This window comes from Lycium barbarum, chromosome 10 (assembly GCF_019175385.1).
Source record: "Lycium barbarum isolate Lr01 chromosome 10, ASM1917538v2, whole genome shotgun sequence".
Classification (NCBI taxonomy): domain Eukaryota; kingdom Viridiplantae; phylum Streptophyta; class Magnoliopsida; order Solanales; family Solanaceae; genus Lycium; species Lycium barbarum.
Genome location: NC_083346.1, coordinates 32,580,466 through 32,591,234, shown reverse-complemented (window position 1 = coordinate 32,591,234; position 10,769 = coordinate 32,580,466). Strand labels below are relative to the sequence as shown.

Below are 10,769 nucleotides of genomic sequence, written 5' to 3'. Positions count from 1 at the left end.
ACTTAAGTCATCCTATAAGACTTAGGTTGGTCCTTAGTTTAATTCTTGCATTTTTATTAGCCAATTTGGAGATCTTTGTAAAGACTCTTCAATTTGTTACTTTGAGAAAATTTATAAAATCAGCCCTAGGCTCACAAGCCTAGTGGAATTTATAAAAAAAAAACAAAAGTGAGGGGTTTGATCTGGTGTTGAGTAATCTTTTGATAGTATGTTTTTTTTTCTAGAGATTGTTTAAAGGTTGATGATTTTTATGTAGGGACTTAGTCTAATCATGTTTGTCCTACTTAATCATGTGTTTATTTGGGAAGTTGAAGGTTTTTTATGTAGGGGCTTAGTTTGATCATGTTTGTCCTACTTAATCATGTGTTTATTTGGAAGTTGAAGGTTTGATATGTATTGGACCCAGTCTGATCATGTTTGTCCTACTTAATCATGTGTTTGGTTTAAAGATTCAAGGTTTACTGTATGCTCTGTGGGATTCTATTTGTTCTACTTGGTAATGTGTTTGGCCTTAAGGGTGTTGATGGCTACAGGTGGACTAAGTGCCTTGGTTGGCCTGATCTCTGTGTGCTTCATTTAAGTAATATCTATTTGATTGAAAACATGGCATTTTGTGTCACACTAGTATATGTTGAGATAGAGGTCTTAAATAATGATTCTGGTGGGGTGGGGGGTGGGGGGAAGGGATTTAAACCTGACCAAAAGTATTCACTTGGCTTGCATTTATCTGATTATTTTGCTTATGGTAAGCATGGGAACTTGTTGAACCTGCCTTTGAGTAGAACTTGTAGAATATGTAAGTGCTTGTGTTGAGTCTAAAAGGTCTTTAATATTGCTAGAATGAACTGAGTTCAGGGCAGTCTTAAGATGGTCTATGTTTGGTTACAATGGGCAATCATTTAGTTAAATAGGCCTGTCTAGGAGATAATTGTCATGTTTATTTTAGCCTAGTAATGAGATGCATTCATTATGAAAGTGGCATTAAAAGAGAAGAGCTTAAGGATTAGTAGATTGACAAGAAATAATGTGTGTATGTGCAAGTCTGTTTTGGTCCACCATGTGTAGAAATAGCCATGAATGTGTTGTGTGTAGAGAAATCTTGTCTTTGGGACTGATCACCTAGTTATGATAACTGTAAAGATAAGAAACGAAAGGAGAAAGGGTAATAGGAAACCTTGATATAAGTCTGCTTATCTTTTCTTTGTGTGCCTGTACTGGATGCTTTGTTTTCCCTTTTGATGTTGTGAATTGAGTTCTTTTAAGGAGTAATAATAAGGCTAAGAAAGGGTTGAGCATAATGTCTCAGAATTTGGCTAAGGCTAGAGTAATTGATTGTAGTCTGTTGCTGCTTCTCCTTGTGAGAATTAATCCTGATGGAAAGAAAAATGTGCTTTTCTTTTAAAATGCAATATGGTTAAGAGCAAAGGTCCTTTCATTCTTAGAACCTGGGCTTGAAGTTGTTCATGAACACTAGTTTGTTATTGTTGTTACATGTTTATGGTGGGTCTGTTCCTAGTGCATCATGTTTGAACTTGGCAATAAAAGTCTTTAAAATTTGGGCATAGTTTCATGAGTCAATTATGGAATTTGTGACATACTTAGGTTGTTTTGAACATGCCTAGGACCTTTAGTGTTGTCACTAGAAAGTTAGGATGAGACCATAGGATGGGGGGAATAGTTTTAGGAGAGGAAAAGGTAAGCCTTGGCATGAACTGGAGGTGGTGACCAGTGGAGCCCAGGATCCCTTTTTGCTGAAAGGAGACCCAGGAAAAGGACATGGGGTGGTGATGACCTCACCCTATCCTATTTCCCTTTTAAGAGCCTGAGACTATTTCTCTCATTTTTTGACCTTCTCCTCGTGATCTTGGGACACACAAGGGTCTTAGGTAGATTAGCACAGCTTAGTTGTGTCTAAAGAAAGGGGAAGATACACCTAGAGTTAAATATACTGCTGTCAATGTTTGAAAAGTCTAAGTGTTGTATGATTTTTACCATGTCCCCTGAAAGTTTATCTTTCTTTATCTTGGGAGTATGCTTGTTTTGAGTTTTATTTCTCAAACTGGTTTTGTGCAAGGAAGTGTGACTAATAAGTGTATTGTGCTGGTATGAGTCCACATCATGAAGAACTAAGTGTCAACTTTATTACTTGCCATTTTCTCCTGTTGTTGGCCATGTGTCTTTTACCTACCTTTTCTTAGCTTGTTTATCTAGGACTGGTGTCTGAGAACTTGTCCCTTTGGGTTTATTGATTGAAACCTGTTTCCTATGTGATGAATGAATCCCCTTGTTTACCAAAACTATGATCATGCCACAAACCTATCTCTTGCTTTCTTTCCCTTCTTTTTGTTCCTTGAGAAAATCTTCCGATTAGTTTAAATATTTGAAAGGTCATTGCTAAGGGTCAAATTTTTTTAAGGTTGTTTTTGTCACGACCCAACCCGTAGGCCGTGACTGGTGCCCGACCTGGACACCCGCATACATACCTATCAGATATAGTCAAACTGAAACTACGAACAATATGGAACTTTACAAAAGGACACTGAAGGTTCATAGCGTCATCATATATGTATATTCAGATACACTGTCTCCTGAGCAGTTACAACTGATCATATCATGAAATAATACGCAAGCCGACAAGGCTGCCATCACATATCAATATCATATGCAAGGCAACAAGGCTGCCACTATAGAAGAACATCATACCACAGCACATCGTATAGACACACCTGAACAGAACCCATACACAACCCACACATATGTCTACAGACCTCTAAGAGTACGAATAGCGAAATATGACGGGACAGGGCCCCGCCGTACCCCTGGATAAACATATACATATACATCATAGGATCCGAACCAAAAGTCCAGACTTCGGAACAACGGAGCTCTCCAAGACAGCTGAATAGAAATCCTACGCTGAAGGGTCACCAAACCGACTATCTGTACCTGCGGGCATGAAACGCAGCCCCCCAAAGAAAGGGGGTCAGTACGGAATATGTACTGAGTATATAAAGCATGAAATACAGTAAAGGGAATCATAACTGAAATAGAGATTACCAGAAACAAGTATGACTTTTAAAACATCAATACACTTGCCTTATGAAATGAAAGTCATGCATATCAATATCATATATCATATATATAACGTGTCCCGGCCCTCTAGTGAGGGACTCGGTGAATAGAGTCATCATATGCCCTCCTGGCCGCCATAACATATCATCATATATATATATATATATATATATATATATATACATATGCCCTCCTGGCCGCCATAACATATCATCATATCATATATATATATATATATATATATATATATATATATATATATATATAACGTGTCCCGGCCCTCTAGTGAGGGACTCGGTGAAAAATACAGTGAAATTGTGCACGAAAACATGTCCTGGCCCGGGACTCAGTGAAAGACATATTGAGGCATGCACGAGCAGAGTAGTGAGAAACCATATGCAATTTAAAACATTTTCAAAGACTCAATAGAATAATCAACACGAAGAACCATTTGAAAATGTTGACAATAGTCGTATCAAATACCTTTCGAATGTCACTCGGAAACATATCAAACATCCCTTGAACGTCATCATAAGTATATCACAAAGCCTTAAGGATCATAGTCATATGTCACTATAGTATGAAACACCTTATAGAAGTCCAGTCACTCATTATCATAGAGTTCCTAAGAATAGGAACGGATATATATCGACTATTATCCAACGTACAGAAAACTGAGGAGGGATGCTCAATCACTTGAGAATTGTAATATCAAGAAGTGAATAAGAATCATAAATGTCGCTCAAAGCTTATGAATGGAATTACCTCAAAGTTCATATCACTCATCACTTAAGTCTAAGACATGCCAAAAGAAAGAAAGGATAGCTTTACATACCTGTTAGCGACTATTCTTGAATCCTTTCGCTTCGTCGTTCTTTTAGCCTATTTATATAAGAGTAACGTTATCGTTAGTAACTATATTTTCAAGTTCGCAAATCTATAGTCCATTTCTTATAGAACCTATATTTCAATTTATGTATTCTCATTCAGGGCTTTCTGTTAGCTAAAGACTTAACGAAAATCGGGCAGCACTTCCCCTATATATTTGCCTATCCCGAATTTTCAATTGCCCTCCTGTTGACACAGAAATACCAACAATAACAATATATATAATAAATTCTCCCAATTCGGCCCAACAACAAATAAATCTTAACAGCACACCATGCATATCATAACAACTTCATAATACTTATAACGAGCGACCAACTCGAATTAGACCAACTCGAATTAGAATCCGCATCCTCCATAGCACCTTTTCGTATGTTTCCTTTTTAACTTTAAAAATATTCTCAAAATGATAAGGACATCATTTACCACATATCTCCGCTTTATATCATATAATTACGACAAGAAAAATAGCCCACAACTCCATCTCTATCACATGACAATTCTATTCGCAAGTTCGTATTTATTTCATCTAGCGACGTAAATACGACTTTGGGTAACTCAAATACATCTAGGAGAGAGAATTTCTTACCTTATATGCCAAGATTTAATCTTCTTCCACCTTACTTCACTTCAAAGAAAGCCCGGATCCTACAACGCGATAAACGGAATGACGAGATTAAAACAGTTAGCTAAATGCGTAACAAATTGACCAGTGTTGCCGCTAAGGATATCCGGTCATGTTAATTTCCTCCAGCAATGGAAATATTCCATTGCAATTCGTACAAGTTGCTGCTGCCCTCACTTTCCATTCCAATATATTCATCACTTTGAATAAGATTTGGATTTCACCTCTTTTAGTGGTCCATGGATCCGACCCTTAATTTTTATCACCTTACAAATGAATGCTGCCTTATGGAAAATAGTTGCTACTCCTATGGAGAATAGTTGCTGCCTTCAATATCCATTTGCAGCATGTGAATATGTATTCTAGAAATGAAAAGTTCAATATAAAAGATAGGAGACTTTAGTGCATTGTTTTGCCCTTTGCACGTGTCCTCTTGGCTGGCCCATTTTTTAATTAGTCATCACTAATTGACAAAGGAACAAATGTGCATGTACGTCCTTGTAGGCTTACAGCCCATTTAAATAAAACACGTGGACCATGTCCACTAATAGCTATCCAATAGTATAATTAATTTCTTGTTTTTCCAATACAATTCCCCATTACACACATAATTAATTTCTTGACCTCAATTTAATTAAATAAATCATTTTTGATACACTTCATATGCTCATTATCATAATCATGTAGTATAACATAGTCCATAGCCTCATTTGCCACACATAAAATATTATTTTCAATCATCGTCGTCACACTTTTTCGTCTTAAATCATTTTTGGACTTCATTCCTTGTATACACCGAGCTCTTGATTTTCATCCTTGGATATGATCGAATTCTCCGGGCTCGAGTAAATTTTGCTCATGTTGGACGGTCAAATTTCCTGGTCCATTATACGGGATATTAGAGCTTGGACCGTATTCCATTCAAATAAATTTCGGACCTCGACGAATCTTATTTTCTTCGGTTTGTTTAACTTCTAATCCTTACGTTTCATCTGTACCATCACTTTAACCACCTATAAGCTTAGGGGATAACCTCGTTTAGTTACTAATGTCATTTGACTTGTACGCTTTCCAACGCATGAAAACACGGGATGTAACATCCTTCCCCCCTTTAGAACATTCGTCCTCGAATGTTGAACTAGTCCTGTATAAATAAACTGGTTATGATAACCTTGTAACGTATCAATTCTAAATAGTACTCGTCTATCATGTTGTGCCTCTCTTGCCCTTGTTGTGTACCCGGTACCGACTTCTAATTTACTCAAATTCATATCGGGTTCATCTAAATGACAATCTTATCTTATAACCTCATCGTTATACTATACCTTTAAGCTCGTAGCTATATATTTCCCTTTCGTCCTATACCTATATTCAATAAATTACGTCTATCTTGGGTGCTTCCTTTAGTATTCCCTTACCATTTCTCCAATCTATGTACATCCTTTATTCTGTGCATGAGGAATCTCATGCTATCTCTGTATCCTTCGGAAAACACTACTTCAGCATAATTCCTTTCTCATTCTCCAAACGTATTCTGTTCATCCTTATTTATTCTTATCATCCCAGTCATCTCTGGCACTCATTCTGTCTCATTGCTCATCTTTCTATAGTTTAGTCTTTCACAATTCCGTCACTTATATTACTCATTTTCTTGACTACACATGTCATAACCTATTACTAGACTGTTATTCCGCTCGCTTTGCTCTTGTTTCCTTTCTTCAATTAACTCCTTCTTTTCTTGTGCTCACTTTCATTTTCATTATCACACAATCTCTATTCTGAACTTTGCCTATAGGACCTTATAAGTCCTTCTCATTCGTTCCATACCTTGCCGATTTCACATTTGCCTTTACACTTTAGTGGCATAGATCACGTCATATCTTTTAGCCACTTCCTCACTAGGCTTTACTCATTTTTATAACAATCCTTATTATATTCACGTAATACCCTGTTCGTAATCAATCCTATAGCGTGACACTTCTTAACCTTTTGCCCTTTCTGGTCAATCTTATCCTTAATACCTCACCAACTGTCTTATCAATACATTCGTATTCGTCACGATTCTTCCTCCGTACTCCTGTCTCAATCATACTATTATTCCTTTTAACTATAACTCGTCGTAATTTATCCCTACTGATCAATTCAGTTGATACCTCAATATAACACCCTACTAAGATTTGCCAGCCCTTTTCTAAATCATCTCTTAGTATCTCAAGCCCTTCCAAATTATCCAAGCATTCCATCGACAACACATGAAACACATGACCTAAGACAGCCCACAAGTTTAAGTTTTCCTTCTACAAATTCTATCGCCAATTAGTTGATTAAGAACTAATAAACTCAAGGATATAAAGATATAATGAAATGTTACCTCAAGAATACAAGAATGCTCCAACTCCAAGATCACGTCACTATGAGGCATCCCCCAAAACCACCACAAGAAGAACTAGAATCCGACAAGCACCACGAGACTCCTAATGCTTGATTTACATAGTTTACCTTCAAATTTATTCTTGGGTCATGAACGAACTATTTAGTTCATAAACTACTTGTTGTATGCTTTGTACTTTTCAAATAAAAATGAAACTTAGTTACTCTTCAACATGAGCCTCTTCTAAGGTAAAATGTGTCTGGAAAGTATTCTAGTCCGTTCGAATGAATCCCAAACTTTGCTGCTCATATATACTTCTTCGAAATCAAGTTTCCCGAATAAGAGTGATGTCTCTTAGGAATGACATGGAGGGTATCTCTTAAAACTTTAATACAACATGATAATTTTACCATATCGATATCGACCTCATAATTACTATTACTATCAATTCAACCATTAACTTTATTTCTCGAAATCAGACTTGCAACTTGGTCAAATCCTATTATCACTGTTGACACGACCTTCCAAGACATATTACGAACTTATATCTCATTCCCTTTTTATTTCTAAGAAAATTTTGGCAGAGTTTCCTCTGTATTTCTTACTATCCCAGAACTTGCACGCAGGAAATACCAACAATGCCTCACAGGGCCAACATATATACATATGTATCATATCGTATTATAGCCACACAGGGCTTCCCAGTTTCCAGAAAAAGTATAAAGGTGTCGGGACTTACCTCACATATCGCACCTCGAGGCGTACCTGATCCTTTAACAATCTGTTCTGTTGTACTTTTCTATCCACCTTTTCTTTCATCCTCCAACTTACATTTCAATCATGTTTCTATATTCTTACCTTATCCAACATGCCTCTTTCGCACCATTTCTTACCTATGTACTGTGTAGCTTCCAATATCATCGGTCGCTTCTTCTGTCGATGTCGTTCTTCAGCTGAAATCAAAGGTTAGTATAAGAAATTTCATTTCCTATGACTGGGCTCTATCGCACGATCTTAGATATGAAAGAAAGGTAACATCCTAAATACCCTGTAGCTTCCTGTTTATAGATGTGGTGCACAACACAAAGATAAACAAGACTCTACTAGACACGGTCTGTAGACACTCCAAGGACGAACTGCTCTGATAACACTTTTGTCACGACCCAACCCATAGGCCGTGACTGGTGCTCGACCTGGACACCCGCATACATACCTATCAGATATAGTCAAACTGAAACTACGAACAATATGAAACTTTACAAAAGGACTCTGAAGGTTCATAGCGTCATCATATATGTATATTCAGATACACTGTCTCCTGAGGAGTCACAACTGATCATATCATGAAATAATACGCAAGCCGACAAGGCTGCCATCACATATCAATATCATATGCAAGCCGACAAGGCTGCCACTATAGACGAACATCATACCACAGCACAGCGTATAGACACAGCTGAACAGAACCTATACACAACCCACACATATGTCTACAGACCTCTAAGAGTACGAATAGCGAAATATGACGGGATAGGGCCCCGCCGTACCCCTGGATAAACATATACATATACATCATAAGATCCGAACCAAAAGTCCAGACTCCGGAACAACGGAGCTCTCCAAGACAGCTGAATAGAAATCCTACGCTTAAGGGTCACCAAACCGACTATCTGTACCTGCGGGCATGAAACGCAGCCCCCCGAAGAAAGGGGGTCAGTACGGAATATGTACTGAGTATATAAAGCATGAAATACAGTAAAGGGAATCATAACTGAAATAGAGATTACCAGAAACAAGTATGACTTTTAAAACATCAATACACTTGCCTTATGAAATGAAAGTCATGCATATCAATATCATATATCATATATATAACGTGTCCCGGCCCTCTAGTGAGGGACTCGGTGAATAGAGTCATCATATGCCCTCCTGGCCGCCATAACATATCATCATCATATATATATATATATATATATATATATATATATATATATAACGTGTCCCGGCCCTCTAGTGAGGGACTCGATGAACAATACAGTGAAACTGTGCACGAAAACATGTCCTGGCCCGGGACTCAGTGAAAGACATATTGAGGCATGCACGAGCAGAGTAGTGAGAAACCATATGCAATTTAAAACATTTTCAAAGACTCAATAGAATAATCAACACGAAGAACCATTTGAAAATGTTGACAATAGTCGTATCAAATACCTTTCGAATGTCACTTGGAAACATATCAAACATCCCTTGAACGTCATCATAAGTATATCACAAAGCCTTAAGGATCATAGTCATATATCACTATAGTATGAAACACCTAATAGAAGTCCAGTCACTCGCTATCATAGAGTTCCTAAGAATAGGAACGGATATATATCGACTATTATCCAACGTACAGAAAACTGAGGAGGGAGGCTCAATCACTTGAGAATTGTAATATTAAGAAGTGAATAAGAATCATAAATGTCGCTCAAAGCTTATGAATGTAATTACCTCAAAGTTCATATCAGTCATCACTTAAGTCTAAGACATGCCAAAAGAAAGAAAGGATAGCTTTACATACCTGTTAGCGACTATTCGTGAATCCTTTCGCCCCGTCGTTCTTTTAGCCTATTTATATAAGAGTAACGTTATCGTTAGTAACTATATTTTCTAGTTCGCAAATCTATAGTCCATTTATTATAGAACCTATATTTCAATTTATGTATTCTCATTCAGGGCTTTCTGTTAGCTAAAGACTTAACGAAAATCGGGCAACACTTCCCCTATATATTTGCCTATCCCGAATTTTCAATTGCCCTCCTGTTGACACAGAAAAACCAACAATAACAATATATATAATAAATTCTCTTAATTCGGCCCAACAACAAATAAATCTCAACAGCACAACATGCATATCATAACAACTTCATAATACTTATAACGAGCGACCAGCTCGAATTAGAATCTGCATCCTCCATAGCACCTTTTCGTATGTTTCCTTTTTAACCTTAAAAATATTCTCAAAATGATAAGGACATCATTTACCACATATCTCCGCTTTATATCATATAATTACAACAAGAAAAATAGCCCACAACTCCATCTCTATCACATGACAATTCTATTCGCAAGTTCGTATTTATTTCATCTAGCGACGTAAATACGACTTTGGGTAACTCAAATACATCTAGGAGAGAGAATTTCTTACCTTATATGCCAAGATTTAATCTTCTTCCACCTTACTTCACTTCAAAGAAAGTCCGGATCCTACAACGTGATAAACGGAGTGACGAGATTAAAACGGTGAGCTAAATGCGTAACAAATTGACCAGTGTTGCCGCTAAGGATATCCGGTCATGTTAATTTCCTCCAGCAATGGAAATATTCCATTGCAATTCGTACAAGTTGCTGCTGCCCTCACTTTCCATTCCAATATATTCATCACTTTGAATAAGATTTGGATTTCACCTCTTTTAGTGGTTCATGGATCCGACCCTTAATATTTATCACCTTACAAATGAATGCTGCCTTACGGAAAATAGTTGCTAATCCTATGGAGAATAGTTGCTGCCTTCAATATCCATTTGCAGCATGTGAATATGTATTCTAGAAATGAAAAGTTCAATATAAAAGATAGGAGACTTTAGTGCATTGCTTTGCCCTTTGCACGTGTCCTCTTGGCTGGCCCATTTTTTAATTAGTCATCACTAATTGACAAAGGAACAATGTGCATGTACGTCCTTGTAGGCTTACAGCTCATTTAAATAAAACACGTGGACCATGTCCACTAATAGCTATCCAATAGTATAATTAATTTCTTGTTTTTTCAAT

The 10,769-nt window shown here is 37.1% G+C and overlaps 1 long non-coding RNA gene across 1 annotated transcript; it reads right to left on the bottom strand.

The window, feature by feature from the left end:
- Positions 1-2,531: 2,531 nt before the first annotated feature.
- Positions 2,532-10,531, bottom strand: LOC132615843 (uncharacterized). Its single transcript, XR_009572869.1, has 5 exons — positions 10,147-10,531; positions 9,520-9,566; positions 4,550-8,632; positions 3,908-3,954; positions 2,532-2,946 (listed from the first exon to the last, which is right to left on the bottom strand). It is a non-coding gene; the product is annotated as an uncharacterized LOC132615843 (long non-coding RNA).
- Positions 10,532-10,769: the final 238 nt, after the last annotated feature.